This window comes from Misgurnus anguillicaudatus, chromosome 3 (genome assembly GCF_027580225.2).
Source record: "Misgurnus anguillicaudatus chromosome 3, ASM2758022v2, whole genome shotgun sequence".
Lineage (NCBI taxonomy): Eukaryota > Metazoa > Chordata > Actinopteri > Cypriniformes > Cobitidae > Misgurnus > Misgurnus anguillicaudatus.
The window spans coordinates 32,212,913-32,233,177 of record NC_073339.2 but is presented as its reverse complement, the minus strand read 5'-3'; the positions used below and the strand labels follow the sequence as shown (position 1 = coordinate 32,233,177).

At 36.1% G+C, this 20,265-nt stretch overlaps 1 protein-coding gene across 1 annotated transcript in view; it reads left to right on the top strand.

Moving 5' to 3' along the window:
• Window positions 1-20,265, top strand: part of frmpd1a (FERM and PDZ domain containing 1a) — a 64,590-nt gene that overhangs the window by 20,460 nt on the left and 23,865 nt on the right. The window lies entirely within an intron of this gene.

Below are 20,265 nucleotides of genomic sequence, written 5' to 3'. Positions count from 1 at the left end.
CACTTGAGTGTCTGATGTCCGGTTTAAGAGTTATGAGGCCCAACGCGTCGGGCATTGCTATAGCGCCACCTATGGGCCGATTTGGCTGATTCACTGTATCTAAGTAGCCTGCTAATATACAACCAGTTGACCAAGTGGCAAGTTTCTACGACTTACGGTTTGGGCTGGGCGACGCGTTTTAAGGCGGAAAAATAATAATAAATATAGCTGCAAGCAGCGATTGCCGGGGTTCAAGCGATTTGGGACATTAAGACCTTTAAGGGCATGCCTGTGTAGATTTGCTGCATTGTACAAAATAAATGATGAAAAATAAGCTACCAGACACACGTGTTCAAAGTTATCAGCAAAAAAGTTGCTATCATTCAGTGAAATGTCTCCCTCTCTTCTCACGGAACACTGACAAACAGAACAATGAAGGAAATGTTTGTGGTGCTTGCAGTGGCAAAACTCGGGTCACAAAATGTTAAAATCGTGTTAATGAGTCAAAAGAGCCGAACCCCATATCTCTGCAATGTTCTGATACAGAGATACAGCTCTTGATAAATGATTGCTAGGGTATTCTCATTGGTTGCTAGGAAGTGAATTGCAATTCACCAATTATTATACTCAAAGCCATGAAAGGCATAATCCATGATGACTCATGATTTTTGAGGTAAGGTTGCAGTATTTTTAAGTGAAAATAACAAATAACCACTAGGTGGCGCTATGACAAACTCGTGCATGCAACCTCAGGTCATGACTGTGTTACTTGTAGCTAGTATCACGGCTATTCACTTTAGTATAGTGAAGAAACAGTTGTATGACCATTGGGCTCACTCAATGTCAAAGATTTTGTTCAATTATGAGGCCAACTAGTGGTGCAGGCATACAATTTTTTTGTATTGCCTCAGACTCTGCTCAGACATCAGCGTATCAAATTTGGTGAAAACATGTCATTTTGTTGCAGAATTATAAGCATTTATATCTAAAAAACACAAAAAATGAATGTAATTTTTCGTTTTTTGCAATTTTCTGCCATTTCTGATGGAAATTTTAACATAACGCCAATAGAGTTTTTTGTTCAGAAGGTAAAGTAAAGTTCTTACTATGGTCGTTTCGAGTCGATCGGAATAACCCTCGCGGAGTTATTCGCGCGTTTTTTTTAATGGCTATTTTGCTGCGCAGGGCTATCCGTAAGATAAAACCTGGCATGTTTGGTATCGTTGGACTCGGCAACAAGTCAGGACTCCAAGGAAAGAAGATGCATGAAAATATGTCAAACTCAGCCTAAGTTATAAGCATTTAAATGATTCGTCTGACCAATAGGTGGCGCTGTGACGAAACGAGGCACGCAACCTCAGGACATGACTCTCATCACAAATACCAAGTGTCGTGTTGATACTTTATTTCTTTTCCCAGTTATAGCCAATAAAGTCCAAGTGGCTGCGCACACTTCAGACGTTTGGGCGTGGCATGGCGACCGTGAGTCGAAAGTTCAATTTTTTTTGATAACTTTTCATATTCACACTCCAAGGAATATTACAGCACTGGAACGGTTCTGATCAGACGAAAAACCTAGGACTAGTTCGTTTTTATTTTTTTCGACAAAATCGAAAACAGCGAAAAAAAATTCATGGCGGAAATGAAATCGGAGATATACGTTTTGTTCGTCTTGACGCAAGGATTCCAGTGATATAAGACACTTGAGATTTAGATAAGAATTGTGGGAGTTATGAGCCTCAACGTGTTTGTTATCACTATAGCGCCACCTATAGGCCGATTGGTGTCATACTCTGTCAACCTCACCCCAAATTGGGACCTACCATTTGGCCAAATTTCAAGTCTCTAGGCCTTACCGTTTGGTCTGCACGATCCGTTTTATGGCAGAAAAATAAATATCCTAACAAAAACAATCGGTAATATAGCTGCAAGCAGCGATTACCGGGGTTCAAGCCATTTAGATCACAAGACGTTTAAGGACATGGCCATATAGATATTCTGCATTGTATATTGTACACACACACATTTACCTGAGAAAGGAGAAATAAGACAGTTAAAGAACAAGACTTATTAAAGCTGCAAGCAGCATTTACCGGGTTTCGAGCATTAAAGCACGTCAAATACGTCAGACATCGTCGACCAGGCTGATCCAGCATCCACAAAAACAAAAGAGGTGGTCAGAAACGGTTCATACAGACTATGTATGCTTAAACACACGTGCACCTATAGGACAAACATGTCATGTCCTTAATGTGAAGTCATTCGCAGCTACCAGACACACGTGTTCTAAGTTGTCAGCAAAAAAGGTGTTATCATTCAGTGAAAGTGGTGCTTGCAGTGGCAAAACTTAGGTCACAAAATGTTAAAATTGTGTTAATGAGTCAAAAGAGCCGAACTCCATGTCTCTACGATGTTTTGATACAGAGATACAGCTCTTGTAAATGGTTGCTAGGGTATTCTCATCGGTTGCTAGGGAGTGAATTGTAATCCACCAATGATTATACTCAAAGCCATGAAAGACATAATCCATGATGACTCATGATTTTAGATGTAATTTTGCAGTATTTTTAAGTGAAAAAAACAAATAACCACTAGGTGGCGCTATGACAGACTCGTGCATGCAACCTCAGGTCATGACTGTGTTACTTGTAGCTAGAATCACGCCTATTCACTTTAGTTTAGTACAGTTGTCACCAGTCAACAGTTGTATGACCATTGGGCTTACTCAATGTCAAAGGTTTTGTTCAATTATGATGCCAACTAGTGGTGCAGGCATACCATTTTTTTTGTATTGCCTCAGACTCTGCTCAGACATCAGCGTATCAAATTTGGTGAAAAAATGTCATTTCGTTGCAGAGTTATAAGCATTTATATCTAAAAAACACAAAAAATGAATGTAATTTTTCGTTTTTTGCAATTTTCGGCCATTTCTGATGGAAATTTTAACATAACACCAATAGAACTTTTTGTTCAGAAGGTAAAGTTAATTTCTTCCTATGGTTGTTTCGAGTCGATCAGAATAACCCTCGCGGACTTATTCGCGCATGTTTTTTAAGCGCTATTTTGCTGCGCAGGGCTAACCGTAAGGCGAAACCTGGCATGTTTGGTATCGTTGGACTCGGCAACAATTCAAAACTCTTAGTAAAAAAGTCCCATGAAAATACGTCAAACTTAGCCTAAGTTATAAGCATTTAAATGATTCGTCTGACCACTAGGTGGCGCGGTGACGAAACGAGGCACGCAACCTCAGGCCATGACTCTCATCACAAATACCAAGTGTCGTGTTGATACTTCATTTCTGTCCCCAGTTATAGCCAAAAAAGTCCAATTGGCTGCGCACACTTCAGACGTTCGGGCGTGGCATGTCGACCGTGAGTCGCAAGTTTAACTTTTTTTAATAATTCTTGATATTCGAACTCCAAGGAACATTTTAGCACTGGAACGATTCCGATCGAGCGAAAAACCTAGGACTAGTTCGTTTTTATTTTTTTCGACAAAATCGGAAATAGCGGAAAATTTTTAATGACGGAAATGAAATCGGAGATATACATTTTTTAAGTTTGGAGCCAGGGATTACAATGATACCAAACACTTGAGTGTCTGATGTCCGGTTTAGGAGTTATGAGGCCCAACGCGTCGGGCATTGCTATAGCGCCACCTATGGGCCGATTTGGCTGATTCACTGTATCTGAGTAGCCTGCTAATATACAACCAGTTGACCAAGTGGCAAGTTTCTACGACTTACGGTTTGGGCTGGGCGACGCGTTTTAAGGCGGAAAAATAATAATAAATATAGCTGCAAGCAGCAATTGCCGGGTTTCGAGCATTAAAGCACGTCAAAAACGTCAGACGTCGATTACCAGGCTAAGGAGTTGCACCCGAATACAGACACAATGAATGATAGACCACCTCGCTCCAGAAAAACGAAAGAGATGGTCAAAAACGGATCATACAGACTATTTATGCTTACACACATGTGCACATATAAGACAAACACGTAATGTCCTTAATGTGACGTTATGAGGATAATTTGTTAACGAGAATTAGTTATTCAGATTTATACGGAAACATACAATTCAGAAATGGCTAACTAAAAGGCCATTGAGTCATGGTATGGTCATCAATGGTTCAAACAGGCTGCGGGCGTGCATATACGACACAAACAGCAGCGCAGGAGACCGCAAAGACCTACAGTGGACAGCACATTAAAGATGTCAGACGTCGTCGACAAGGCTGATCCAGCATCCACAAAAACGAAAGAGATGGTCAGAAACAGTTCATACAGACTATGTATGCTTAAACACACGTGCACCTATAGGACAAACATGTCACTTGCTTAATGTGAAGTCATTTGCTTGGGTTCAAGCGATTTGGGACCTTATGACCTTTAAGGGCATGCCTGAGTAGATTTGCTGCATTGTACAAAATAAATGATGAAAAGTAAGCTACCAGACACACTTGTTCATAGTTGTCAGCAAAAAAGGTGCTATCATTCAGTGAAATGTCTTCCTCTCTTCTCACGGAACATTGACAAACAGAAAACTGAAGGAAATGTTTGTGGTGCTTGCAATGGCAAAACTTGGGTCACAAAATGTTAAAATAGTGTTAATGAGTCAAAATAGCCGAACCCCATGTCTCTAAGATGTTCTGATACAGAGATACAGCTCTTGCTAAATGGTTGCTAGGGTATTCTCATTGGTTGCTAGGGAGTGAACTGCAATCCACCAATGATTATACTCAAAGCCATGAAAGGCACAATCTATGATGACTCATGATTTTAGATGTAAGGTTGCAGTATTTTTAAGTGAAAATAACACATAACCACTAGGTGGCGCTATGTCAAACTCGTGCATGCAACCTCGGGTCATGACTAGGCATGGGCCGGTATAAGATTCTGGCGGTATGATAACCTTTAGCAAAAATACCACGGTTTCACGGTGTTGCGGTATTGCCATTGCAACACTAAAATGTGTTACTTTCAAATGCTGTGTAAAAATAAAGCCTTTAAATTATAATATGCTTTCAAAAAATATATAGTATTTTCGTAATGTATATTAAATGTAAACATCAAATCAATCACATGACTTAATGATTTAATGAATTTTGTATAAACACAGCTCATACCTTGGAGACGGTATCACAGAACATTTTAGTGGTTTTGAAACCTTGACTGTTTAAAACCTCGGTATACCTTGAAACCGGTTATCGGCCCATGCCTAGTCATGACTGTGTTACATGTAGCTAGTATCACGGCTATTCACTTTAGTTTAGTGAAGAAACAATTGTATGACCATTGGGCTTACTCAATGTCAAAGGTTTTGTTCAATTATGAGGCCAACTAGTGGTGTAGGCAAACTATTTTTTTTGTATTGCCTCAGACTCTGCTCAGACATCAGCATAACAAATCTGGTAAAAAAATGTCATTTCATAGCGGAGTTATAACCATTTATGTGTAGAAAACACAAAAAATGAATGTAATTTTTCGTTTTTTGCAATTTTCGGCCATTTCTGATGGAAATTTTAACATAACGCCAATAGAGTTTTTTGTTCAGAAGGTAAAGTTAATTTCTTCCTATGGTGTTTTCGAGTCGATCGGAATAACCCTCGCGGAGTTATTCACGCATGTTTTGTAAGCACAGTTTTTGCAGTGCAGAACTAACCGTAAGGCAAAACCTGGTATGTTTGGTATCGTAGGACTTGGAAACAATTCAGGATGATAAAAAAAACAACTCCCATGAAAATCTCTTGACCACAGATAAAATTATAGGCGTGAAAGTTGTAACCATTGCATAAGCACAGTATTTAGTGCCATTTTCCCCGTTATAGCGCCATCTAGTGTCCGATCGGCGAGCTTTTTATATCACGGCCTAAGACCGATGGCCTACAAATATGATTCAAGCCCCGTGATGATATCTCAAACGACTCTCGAGTTATGGCCGTTTAAATGTTTTAAGCTCCGCCCAGTTCGGTTTTTGGCCACTCCTTGCGTGATTGAATGTAAATTTCAAATTTTTTTTGATAATTATTTATTGTCACACTCCACAGAATCAATCAACCTTGGTTAGGTTCAGATCGGGCGAAAAACCAGGGACTAGTTCGCAAAAGTAGGTTTGAACGTTATCGCCAATAACTCACAAACCATTTGATTGACAGCAACGCTTCCAGAGGCAAAGTTTTTCGTCATGAGCCGATCTATCATATGATGTCATGTTTGTTTGTGTACGTCAAATGTCACGTGATACAGGCACCGAAATACGGTATTACGCCCCCTAGTGGCCAAATGACAACAAAATTCTTACAGGCCTTCAGGAGCAGTACACGAAGAAGCACAGTGTGTTTCGTTCCGATCGACCTTTGTTAACCCTGTCAAATCAGTCCTCAACCTTCAGTAGCCGACGACGGCCATGTTTTTGAAGATACACCAATGTCCTTCTAGACCCTCATGGTACATTGCACAAAGACATACCATACAAAATATTAGGTGTATCGGGCTAACGGTTGTGTAGTAATAGCCATTCCCGATCTCAAGCCGGTTACAGCGCCACCTAGTGGCCAAAATCCGCATCTTTTTTACTGTGATCCCGGAGTGAGCTAGTACATATGTGTACCAAACCTCGTTAAGATATCTCAAACCGTTCACGAGTTATAGCCATTTCAGTGACGATAGGCTACTTCCTGTATTAAGTTTTGGCGCCCCCTAGTGACCCTGAAGCGGAATTTCAAATTCTGTTCGATAATTATTTACCTACTCACTCCACAGATTTCTCCTGCATTGGAACGATTCCGATGGGGCGAAAAACCTAGGACTAGTTCATTTTGGCTTGAAATGCATATTATGCAAATTAGCGAAAAAATTTGCATACCGGAAATGAAATCGGAGATATACATTTTTTAAGTTTTGAGCCAGGGATTACAATGATACCAAACACTTGAGTGTCTGATGTCCGGTTTAGGAGTTATGATGCCCAACGCGTCGGGCATTGCTATAGCGCCACCTATGGGCCGATTTGGCTGATTCACTGTATCTGAGTAGCCTGCTAATATACAACCAGTTGACCAAGTGGCAAGTTTCTACGACTTACGGTTTGGGCTGGGCGATGCGTTTTAAGGCGGAAAAATAATAATAATATTAAAGCTGCAAGCAGCATTTACCGGGTTTCGAGCATTAAAGCACGTCAAATACGTCAGACATCGTCGACCAGGCTGATCCAGCATCCACAAAAACAAAAGAGGTGGTCAGAAACGGTTCATACAGACTATGTATGCTTAAACACACATGCACCTATAGGACAAACATGTCACGTCCTTAATGTGAAGTCATTCGCAGCTACCAGACACACGTGTTCTAAGTTGTCAGCAAAAAAGGTGTTATCATTCAGTGAAAGTGGTGCTTGCAGTGGCAAAACTTGGGTCACAAAATGTTAAAATAGTGTTAATGAGTCAAAAGAGCCGAACCCCATGTCTCTACGATGTTCTGATACAGAGATACAGCTCTTGTAAATGGTTGCTAGGGTATTCTCATCGGTTGCTAGGGAGTGAATTGTAATCCACCAATGATTATACTCAAAGCCATGAAAGACATAATCCATGATGACTCATGATTTTAGATGTAATTTTGCAGTATTTTTAAGTGAAAAAAACAAATAACCACTAGGTGGCGCTATAACAGACTCGTGCATGCAACCGCAGGTCATGACTGTGTTACTTGTAGCTAGAATCACGGCTATTCACTTTAGTTTAGTACAGTTGTCACCAGTCAACAGTTGTATGACCATTGGGCTTACTCAATGTCAAAGGTTTTGTTCAATTATGAGGCCAACTAGTGGTGCAGGCATACCATTTTTTTTGTATTGCCTCAGACTCTGCTCAGACATCAGCGTATCAAATTTGGTGAAAAAATGTCATTTCGTTGCAGAGTTATAAGCATTTATATCTAAAAAACACAAAAAAAGGAATGTAATTTTTCGTTTTTTGCAATTTTCGGCCATTTCTGATGGAAATTTTAACATAACACCAATAGAACTTTTTGTTCAGAAGGTAAAGTTAATTTCTTCCTATGGTTGTTTCGAGTCGATCAGAATAACCCTCGCGGAGTTATTCGCGCATGTTTTTTAAGCGCTATTTTGCTGCACAGGGCTAACCCTAAGGCGAAACCTGGCATGTTTGGTATCGTTGGACTCGGCAACAATTCAAAACTCTTAGTAAAAAAGTCCCATGAAAATACGTCAAACTTAGCCTAAGTTATAAGCATTTAAATGATTCGTCTGACCACTAGGTGGCGCGGTGACGAAACGAGGCACGCAACCTCAGGCCATGACTCTCATCACAAATACCAAGTGTCGTGTTGATACTTCATTTCTGTCCCCAGTTATAGCCAAAAAAGTCCAATTGGCTGCTCACACTTCAGACGTTTGGGCGTGGCATGTCGACCGTAAGTCGAAAGTTCAACTTTTTTTTAATAATTATTGATATTCGAACTCCAAGGAACATTTTAGCACTGGAACGATTCCGATCGAGCGAAAAACCTAGGACTAGTTCGTTTTTATTTTTTTCGACAAAATCAGAAATAGCGGAAAATTTTTAATGACGGAAATGAAATCGGAGATATACATTTTTTAAGTTTGGAGCCAGGGATTACAATGATACCAAACACTTGAGTGTCTGATGTTTGGTTTAGGAGTTATGAGGTCCAACGCGTCGGGCATTGCTATAGCGCCACCTATGGGCCGATTTGGCTGATTCACTGTATCTGAGTAGCCTGCTAATATACAACCAGTTGACCAAGTGGCAAGTTTCTACGACTTACGGTTTGGGCTGGGCGACGCGTTTTAAGGCGGAAAAATAATAATAATAATAAAACAGACAAATACAATAGGTTTTCAGCACTTCGTGCTCGAAACCCTAATAATAAAACAGACAAATACAATAGGTTTTCAGCACTTCGTGCTCGAAACCCTAAATATTGACATGGTTACACACTCATTTGGTATGTAGTTTTTTTAAATAAAAAAAGTCTTACTGCAAATGTCGTGTAAGTGCCTCCAAAATTATGTTCACGTTTCACAGCTATCATAAAGGGACATGAGTGTTAAAACTTATAATATTAAAATTACATTTAGTGAAAGACTACCACTTCAATTGTTCTGAGTTATCACAGTAAAATCATGAAGTTAAAGGTGCAGTGTGTAAATTTTAGCGGCATCTAGTGGTGAGGTCACGAAATGCAACCAATGGCTTATTACACTGCTCACCCCTCGCTTTTGAAACACATAGAGAAGCTACGGAGCCGCCACCAGACAAACATTTCATCTTCGGAGACAACTTAGTAAAAAAATTGTCCGTTAAGGGCTTCTGTAGAAAAATGGCGGAACAAAATGGTGACTTCCATGTAAGGGGAACCTCAGTGTATGTAGATAAAAAGGTCTCGTTCTTTGGTAATAAACACATACCGGTTCATTATGAAAGGTCTTTATACCAGTAGCGGAGTGGCCATCGGGAGAGTCGGGACATTTCCCGGTGGGCCGGTAGTGTTTTGAGGCTGCGAGGGCTGGTCTGATAATGGATAATAGTTATACATTGCAAGTTATATAGCAACCCCGTCTGGCGGCGTGATGTGCGGCCGCTTCCCGCTGGTCAAACTGTGCAGCCTCTTTGCTCAACACAGTAGTTCAGTAGCACTCCAAACATGTTTAGGATTTTTAAAAACTATAGGGGGATTATTGAACGGCCCCTCTCCAAATTGCCATGGCCTGTCGGCCTTTGATGTGAAAAGCCGCGTCGCCGAATACGTGTTTATTTCAGTACATATGCGGTCGGATTGATCCATCAAGCGGAGACTATTTGATAGAAAGTGTGGATTAAGGATGTTTAAAATCTCTAGCTTGGTGGTCAGTACGTAAATAAATCAAATCAGCACATTTGCAAAGGTTTATCTCCATATGGCTATATATAATAAATAAAATTTAGAAGGGTTACTTTGCAGTATCACATTTTATAATTCCTACTATTAGATTTCTATTAGATTTCCATATTAATAGACGAGAGTATTCAACTGAAATATATAAATATCCTCACAACATTATTATTTCTCAAAACTTGAACAAAAATTATTTTCAAATGAACTGTATTCTTACAGTTATTCAAAGATGCACACATTATTCCAGATATGATTTGAATATTAGACGAGATAATATAACGGCAATGAACATTTCATATGCCATTAAATATCCACATAACTTAACATAACAGCATAATGAAATGAATAAAAAGACAAGGAAGCAGGATTGGCATGTAAATTGTATTATTATTATCGGAAAAAAACAATATTACTGAAATAAACTCTGAGGTAATGCGCCAAACACGTTAAAATAAATAAGCAATAACCGTGGAAAAAACATTATTATCTCTCAAAACTTTATATGACAAAAATTATATTTAAAGGAAATATTCTTACAGTTATTCAAAGATGCACAAATTATTCAATATTACTCAGTTTATGAGCACATTCATCTCTGGTCTCGCTCTGTTATGTAATAGCTGATTGAGGTGCGCATCTCTGTCTTTCAAACAGGTATCATTTTGTATAGTTACTCATTTAGGAAAATTAGCCATGATTTAATGATTTTATTAATATTATGAAAATGTTTTTTTTTTTTTTTTTTTGGGCAAATTTATTACGATTTGTATTACCCTAGTTTTACTACAAATAGGCTACGAGACATTTTTTTTTACCACGGAGGGCCGGTGGTATACGAAATTTCCCGGTAGATTTTTTTGGTCCCACTCTGCCCCTGCTTTATACACCCCTGAAATATATAGTTTTGTATATCATTTTGCATTTCTGTCAAGAGATCCTTCTAAAATTTGAACAGATTTAAATGTAAACAGAGTTCTATTAATAGTAGACTTAGTTAAAGAGTAATCATCTTCTGTGTTTTCTGTGAGTGCAAATGTCAGCCAGTGATTGATCCTCTTCTGCCATCTAGTGGACATAACGGAAAATTGCACCTAAAAACCACAATAGGGAATTTGAGTATAGTCATGTTCATGTCCTTTAATCGAGTACCATGAAGGCTTTCTGTTTTAATTAGGTAAATAAAGTGAGGTATGCAAGTAATTAATCCGTATATATTTTTATGGACAAAAGGAGCATATACACAAACATGCTCTGCACATTTTGTATGTTTCTCTCATCTGAAACAGTCATTTTAGTTCATAAAGATCTATTCTGTAGGTCTTACTAAATGGTTGCTTGTTAAAATCTTTTAGACTATTTTTTTTAACAAAAGTATATGTTCTTATAGAACATATATATTCTTTGACATACATATTATGTGCAAACATATAAGTATTTCATATGACAGCCTCTGTCATATTATAGTAGGCCTAAAAATAGTACTAAAGCTCTACATTTTTTTTATATTTAACAACTGGCTATTCCCATACATAACTGATCAAAATGTGTTGTTTATATCAAATTGAGTTAATAACAAATATGGTGTCATTAAGGAAATGTCAGTAAGATTGGCTATTAAGCACTTATTTGTGTTCACACATGTGCTGTGCTAAAGTAAGTTTTCAGTAAATCATTTACATTTAAAACAACGAATTGTATCAGAATACTAAAGCTACTGATAACCAAATATATATTCTCTTTATGTTTGATTATTAGTTATTATTTCTAATGTTGGCCTATAATTGTTCTTTAAGGATCCACATATTTACAGCAATCTTTTTCATACCGTCAGGATTTTAAGAATTCTAAGACAACATTTGAAGCTTTATAACTTTATTCTATGCAATCCAGTTGAGGAAGGAGTTTAAAATGTACTAGATTTTAATACTGCTAACTGTGTTTTTTTTTTAAATAAGTGGATAAAAAGTTAATGAAGTTGCAAAGGTAGTATATGGAACATCAAACCAGAAATGATTTTTCAGAAATTGGGTGGTTTGGAATTTTTATACAATACAATTTGGATATAAACTTTTCTCCACATAGATCTGTTATTTGGAATAACAAGAATATAATATACAAAAACAAATCCTTATTTTATAGAAATTGGTATGATAATAAAATAATATTAGTGAGGCAGTTATTTAAAGATGATGGTCACCTCTTTAATTATTGTGAATTCCTCAATCACTATAAGATTCCAGTAACTGCTAAGGAATTTGCAGTTGTACTTGATGTCATACCTAGTGGACTTATTCAACTATTTCAAGGTTATACATCTTATGATTGTAACTCCTTACATAATACTCAGTTATGTATCAATGGAGTAAATATTCTAGAAAAAAAGTATAACTTTTTTTATAAGAACACTATGTAGAAATTAATATTTGCCTAGATGTAAACCATACTGGAACTCCTTATATAGTCAACGTGTATGGAAAGAGGTTTGTAGTTTATCACATAAATACTGTCTCATGAATAAGGTTAAAGAAATAACTTATAAATTGATTCATTTAATTTATCCAGTGAAACAAGTAGTCTTCAGATTCTAAAGAGATATAGAATTTACTTGTATTTTTTGCAATTTGGAAGTAGAATCCATAAAATATTTATTTTATCCATGTATAATTACTTAATCTTTTTGGATTGATGTGGAATACTTGATATTTAAACTTATTTATATTTATAAATTCAGTTATCTGGTAAGGATATATTTTTGTATTATAAAAGTAACTGTGTGGAGAAAGACTTGTTAATCAACTTAATGATTATATATGGAAAATTTCACATCCATAAACAAAAATGGGCAAATAATAAACCCAATAGCATTTTATTTAGAACGGAATTAAGAAATTATTTTGAAACTATTAAAAGTCTAAAAAATAAAAAAGCAAAGCAAATATATAACATTTTTTAAACCTTTTCTTTTATTGAATTATTGTAGAATATCCCCATGTTGTTTTTAATTTATTTATTATTTGTTTTATTTTATTTGATCCATTGTTATGTTGAATGTTAAATAAGCACATTGTAAACCTCTTGTATGTATGCAATGTTTTTGATCTTGAAATGAATAATAAAAAAAGCTTTTAACAACTACCCAATTATTAATCCTCTACTGCTATCTAGTGGATAAAATGTCATAGTTTGGATTTTAATGTTGGTCTAACTCTAATCTGCAGTTCAACCTTTAAACAAGTTTTAATTTAAACTATTTGATTTTAATATTATGGTAGTGAGTTTGTAAAATGTATATATATATATTCATATTTTATTTTGATAACAGAAGTGGAGATAATTAGATTTTATTTCAAGTTAATAGACACATTTGTCATTTAATACTATTGTTGTTTTTTAAAAACAGTTTTAATACATTTTGATGATTTGATTATAAAATAAAATAAATATAAGATAGGTTATAAAAGTAAGATAGATGATAAAACATGTAAAGTCAGTCTAGAGTAAGATTTTTACTTCTTAGTTTTCATATTTCTTTTCAGAAAGAAACCACCCTGCTGAAAAAAAAACAATAAAACCATTACAGAAAATTTTAATTGTTTACATTAAAATACCAATAGGAACCATTAGCTTTTACCATTAAAACCACTACACTATAGTGTATTTTGGGCCATATTCTATTAGAAACAATACATAGAACCAACAAAACCAATACATAGAACCAATAAAACCAATACATACCATTAGAGACCAACAAAGACAAAACAAGGTTTTTTAGCAGGGCAAAGGTCAATTCCTACACAAGCATTATGTCACATCACCTTAATTACATAAATTTGTTTGCTTGTTTAAATCTTTTACACTATTTTTTAACAAAAGTAATTGTTCTTATAGAACATATATATTCTTTGACATAGATATTGTGTGCAAACGTACAAGTATTTCAGATGACAGACTCTGTCATATTATAGTAGGCCTTAAATTAGTACTAAAGTACATATTTTTATATTTAACCACTGGATATGCACATACATAACTGATCCAGATGTGTTGTTTATATCAAATGGAGTTAATAACAAATATGGTGTCATTAAGCAAATGTCAGTCAGATTTGCTAGCAAGCATTAATTTGTGTTCACACATGTGCTGTGCTAGAGTAAGTTTTCAGAAAATCATTTACTTTTAAAACAACCACTTGTATCATAACATTACAATTTCATTGCAATAATTATACAAACAATTATTAAAAACTTTATAAGACACATCATGACATGTTTATGTCATGGAAAATAGATTAGTATACTAAAGCTACTGATAACCAAATATATATTCTCTTTATGTATGATTATTAGTTATTATTTCAAATGTTGGCCTGTTCTTTAAGGATCCACATATTTACAGCAATCTTTTTCATACCTTTAGGATTTGAAGAATTCTAAGACAACATTTGAAGCTTTATAACTTTATTGGGTTGTTTTCCACAGGTTTAAATTGTAAGACTGATTAGCCCTAACTAACTACTAGTTCTTCAGACTAGTCCTTAAAACACAGTCTTAACTGAATGGCTACTTTATGTTTATTCAACCAGCCCTAGTCTTGGAAAGACATATATTGTCTGATCTTAATAAAACTATTAATATTTTGTCATAAGCTTCACATTACTAGTTAATTAGTTAGATATACTTAGTCTGGTCCATTTTGAAAATGTCACATTTCAAAATGCTTAAATTTATTACCTCAAGTCTTTGAGGTAAATGACTGCAAATCATTGAATCTTATAATAAATTTCATGCAGATGCAAACCCATGGACAAAAGGAACATAACAGCAGCTACAAATGAAATAACGAATACAGGTTACAAATGGTGCCTACATCACTATGTGACATCACATCAAATCTAGGAATACAACGGCAAAAGTTTATTTTATGTTTCATATTGATATTTGCCCAGATAGTACAGCAAATTCACAAAATTGTTTTTCATATAAACATAAACATCTAGAGCAGTACTTTCAACTCAGCGAAACGCAGTGGTTTCTCGAGACCCAATGCTCGACACATTTTGTATGATTATCTCATCTGACACAATCAGTTCAGTTCATACAAATCTCTACTAATGATTAAAGTAGATTTGTTTAAAATAGAAGACTTTTGTATATGTGCAGAGCAGTGGGCCTCCAGGAATAATTTTGAGAATCACTGATCTAGGGGACAGTTAACGTAACACCCGTTGTTCTAGATACAAATATTTCCGGAATAATGAGCCAAAAATCCTCACAGACACTTGAGAACATAAGACAAACAGGCCCCTCAGTTTAGTTGTAATCGCACACCATTACGCTGGACTCGTACATGGTTAATGCTAGCTGACTGTTGGTCGGCATGTTTTCTAAGATATGTTATTATCATAATAGACCCTTATAAGAATCTGAAATCAGATGTTATGTGCTTAAAAAACAAGTAGGTCAGACAAATATTTATGTGTCGTATACATATGCCATAGTCATTGTTCTTTGTTCTTAGGTTATAGCGCCAGCTAGTGGACAATCTCTGCAATTTTTTGCATGTGACCTCGGCATAGGTCTATACATAGGTGTACCAAGTTTCGTGTTGATATCTCATTCCTATCATAAATGATAGCCATTTAAGTATTTGTGGCCCCGCCTCTTCGTACTTTTGACCGTGGTGTTGCGACCACGAGTGCAAAGTTCAACTTTTTTTTGATAATTATTGATATTCAGTGTCTAAGGAATGTTCTAGCACTTGATTGGTTCAGATTGCTCAAAAAACCTAGGACTAGTTCGCAAAAGTAGGTTTCAAAGAAAATGATAAATATCTAATAAACGATTCGACTGAGACAAGTGCTTCTTGAGGAAAAGTTATTCATTGTAAGTACCTCTATTAAATGATATAAAGATCTTGTTGATATCTGAAACACTGCATAATACACAATCACTTAAACACCGCAAAAACGTTATAGCGCCTCCCGGAGGCCGAATTTTTTCTTACTCTGCACAGACCTTCATGGCCAAGAGACAAACAGGCCCACCGCGTTTTGTTTCGATCGGGCTTCGTTAACCCTGTCTAATAGCTGCTTTTTCTTGATTGGCCGATGGCGGCCATGTACACGAAATTCATTTTAGACACTGATAGTACCCTCGACCAGGAGCACCGATGCCAAATGTAAAATTGATCGGTCCCATATTTCTGAAGTTACAGACCTTTAAAGTTGAGGTGGTGTTATAGCGCCAACTAGTGGTCAAGCGGCGCAATTTTTTACACGTGACCCCAGAATAGTCCCCTGTATATGTGTACCAAATTTGGTGTCAATACCTCTTTCCAATCCCAAGTTATAGCCATTTTAGTCCAAGAGGCTCCGCCCATTGGGGGCGTTTGGGCGTGGCTTTACGATGGTGAGTCGAAAGTTCAATTTTTTTTTGATAACTTTTGATATTCACACTCCAAGGAATATTACAGCTCTGGAACGGTTCCGATCGGACAAAAAACCTAGGACTAGTTCGTTTTTATTTTTTTCGACAAAATTGAAAATAGCGGAAAATTTTTCATGACGGAAATGAAATCGGAGATATACATTTTGTTCGTCTTGACGCAAGGAATCCAAGGATATAAGACACTTGACATTTAGACAAGAATTGTGGAAGTTATGAGCATCAACGCGTTTGCCTTTGCTGTAGCGCCCCCCATAGGCCGATTGGGATGACACTCTGTCAACTTCGCGCACGAATGAGACCTACCATTTGGCCAAGTCTCAAGTCTCTAGGCCTTACGGTTTGGTCTGCACGATCCGTTTTACGGCAGAAGAAAAATAATAAAAATAGTTAATAATAATAAAAATCCATACAAATACAATAGGGTTTCAGCCCTACGGGCTTGAACCCCTAAATATAGCTGCAAGCAGCGATTACCGGGGTTCAAGCCATTTAGATCACAAAACGTTTAAGGACATGGCCATATAGATATTCTGCATTGTATATTGTACACACACACATTTACCTGAGAAAGGAGAAATAAGACAGTTAAAGAACAAGACTTAATATTGACATGGTTACACACTCATTTGGTATGTAGTTTTTTTAAATAAAAAAAGTCTTACTGCAAATGTCGTGTAAGTGCCTCCAAAATTATGTTCACGTTTCACAGCTATCATAAAGTGACATGAGTGTTAAAACTTATAATATTAAAATTACATTTAGTGAAAGACTACCACTTCAATTGTTCTGAGTTATCACAGTAAAATCATGAAGTTAAAGGTGCAGTGTGTAAATTTTAGCGGCATCTAGTGGTGAGGTCACGAAATGCAACCAATGGCTTATTACACTGCTCACCCCTCGCTTTTGAAACACATAGAGAAGCTACGGAGCCGCCACCAGACAAACATTTCATCTTCGGAGACAACTTAGTAAAAAAATTGTCCGTTAAGGGCTTCTGTAGAAAAATGGCGGAACAAAATGGTGACTTCCATGTAAGGGGAACCTCAGTGTATGTAGATAAAAAGGTCTCGTTCTATGGTAATAAACACATACCGGTTCATTATGAAAGGTCTTTATACACCCCTGAAATATATAGTTTCGTATATCATTTTGCATTTCTGTCAAGAGATCCTTCTAAAATTTGAACAGATTTAAATGTAAACAGAGTTCTATTAATAGTAGACTTAGTTAAAGAGTAATCATCTTCTGTGTTTTCTGTGAGTGCAAATGTCAGCCAGTGATTGATCCTCTTCTGCCATCTAGTGGACATAACGGAAAATTGCACCTAAAAACCACAATAGGGAATTTGAGTATAGTCATGTTCATGTCCTTTAATCGAGTACCATGAAGGCTTTCTGTTTTAATTAGGTAAATAAAGTGAGGTATGCAAGTAATTAATCCGTATATATTTTTATGGACAAAAGGAGCATATACACAAACATGCTCTGCACATTTTGTATGTTTCTCTCATCTGAAACAGTCATTTTAGTTCATAAAGATCTATTCTGTAGGTCTTACTAAATGGTTGCTTGTTAAAATCTTTTAGACTATTTTTTCTAACAAAAGTATATGTTCTTATAGAACATATATATTCTTTGACATACATATTATGTGCAAACATATAAGTATTTCATATGACAGCCTCTGTCATATTATAGTAGGCCTAAAAATAGTACTAAAGCTCTACATTTTTTTATATTTAACAACTGGCTATGTCCATACATAAGTGATCAAAATGTGTTGTTTATATCAAATTGAGTTAATAACAAATATGGTGTCATTAAGGAAATGTCAGTAAGATTGGCTATTAAGCACTTATTTGTGTTCACACATGTGCTGTGCTAAAGTAAGTTTTCAGTAAATCATTTACGTTTAAAACAACGAATTGTATCATAACATTACAATTTCATTGCAATAATTATACAAACAATTATTAAAAACTTTATAAGACACATCATGACATGTTTATGTCATGGAAAATAGATTAGAATACTAAAGCTACTGATAACCAAATATATATTCTCTTTATGTATGATTATTAGTTATTATTTCAAATGTTGGCCTGTTCTTTAAGGATCCACATATTTACAGCAATCTTTTTCATACCTTTAGGATTTGAAGAATTCTAAGACAACATTTGAAGCTTTATAACTTTATTGGGTTGTTTTCCACAGGTTTAAATTGTAAGACTGATTAGCCCTAACTAACTACTAGTTCTTCAGACTAGTCCTTAAAACACAGTCTTAACTGAATGGCTACTTTATGTTTATTCAACCAGCCCTAGTCTTGGAAAGACATATATTGTCTGATCTTAATAAAACTTAATATTTTGTCATAAGCTTCACATTACTAGTTAATTAGTTAGATATACTTAGTCTGGTCCATTTTGAAAATGTCACATTTCAAAATGCTTGAATTTATTACCTCAAGTCTTTGAGGTAAATGACTGCAAATCATTGAATCTTATAATAAATTTCATGCAGATGCAAACCCATGGACAAAAGGAACATAACAGCAGCTACAAATGAAATAACGAATACAGGTTACAAATGGTGCCCACATCACTATGTGACATCACATCAAATCTAGGAATACAACGGCAAAAGTTTATTTTATGTTTCATATTGATATTTGCCCAGATAGTACAGCAAATTCACAAAATTGTTTTTCATATAAACATAAACATCTAGAGCAGTACTTTCAACTCAGCGAAACGCAGTGGTTTCTCGAGACCCAATGCTCGGCACATTTTGTATGATTATCTCATCTGACACAATCAGTTCAGTTCATACAAATCTCTACTAATGATTAAAGTAGATTTGTTTAAAATAGAAGACCTTTGTATATGTGCAGATCAGTGGGCCTCCAGGAATAATTTTGAGAATCACTGATCTAGGGGACAGTTAATGTAACACCCGTTGTTCTAGATACAAATATTTCCGGAATAATGAGCCAAAAATCCTCACAGACACTTGAGAACATAAGACAAACAGGCCCCTCAGTTTAGTTGTAATCGCACACCATTACGCTGGACTCGTACATGGTTAATGCTAGCTGACTGTTGGTCGGCATGTTTTCTAAGATATGTAATTATCATAATAGACCCTTATAAGAATCTGAAATCAGATGTTATGTGCTTAAAAAACAAGTAGGTCAGACAAATATTTATGTGTCGTATACATATGCCATAGTCATTGTTCTTTGTTCTTAGGTTATAGCGCCACCTAGTGGACAATCTCTGCAATTTTTTGCATGTGACCTCGGCCTAGGTCTATACATAGGTGTACCAAGTTTCGTGTTGATATCTCATTCCTATCATAAATGATAGCCATTTAAGTATTTGTGGCCCCGCCTCTTCGTACTTTTGACCGTGGTGTTGCGACCACAAGTGCAAAGTTCAACTTTTTTTTGATAATTATTGATATTCAGTGTCTAAGGAATGTTCTAGCACTTGATTGGTTCAGATTGCTCAAAAAACCTAGGACTAGTTCGCAAAAGTAGGTTTCAAAGAAAATGATGAATATCTAATAAACGATTCAACTGAGACAAGGGCTTCTTGAGGAAAAGTTATTCATTGTAAGTACCTCTATTAAATGATATAAAGATCTTGTTGATATCTGAAACACTGCATAATACACAATCACTTTAACACCGCAAAAACGTTATAGCGCCTCCCGCAGGCCGAATTATTTCTTACTCTGCACAGACCTTCATGGCCAAGAGACAAACAGGCCCACCGCGTTTTGTTTCGATCGGGCTTCGTTAACCCTGTCTAATAGCTGCTTTTTCTTGATTGGCCGATGGCGGCCATGTACGCAAAATTAATTTTAGACACTGATAGTACCCTCGACCAGGAGCACCGATGCCAAATGTCAAATTGATCGG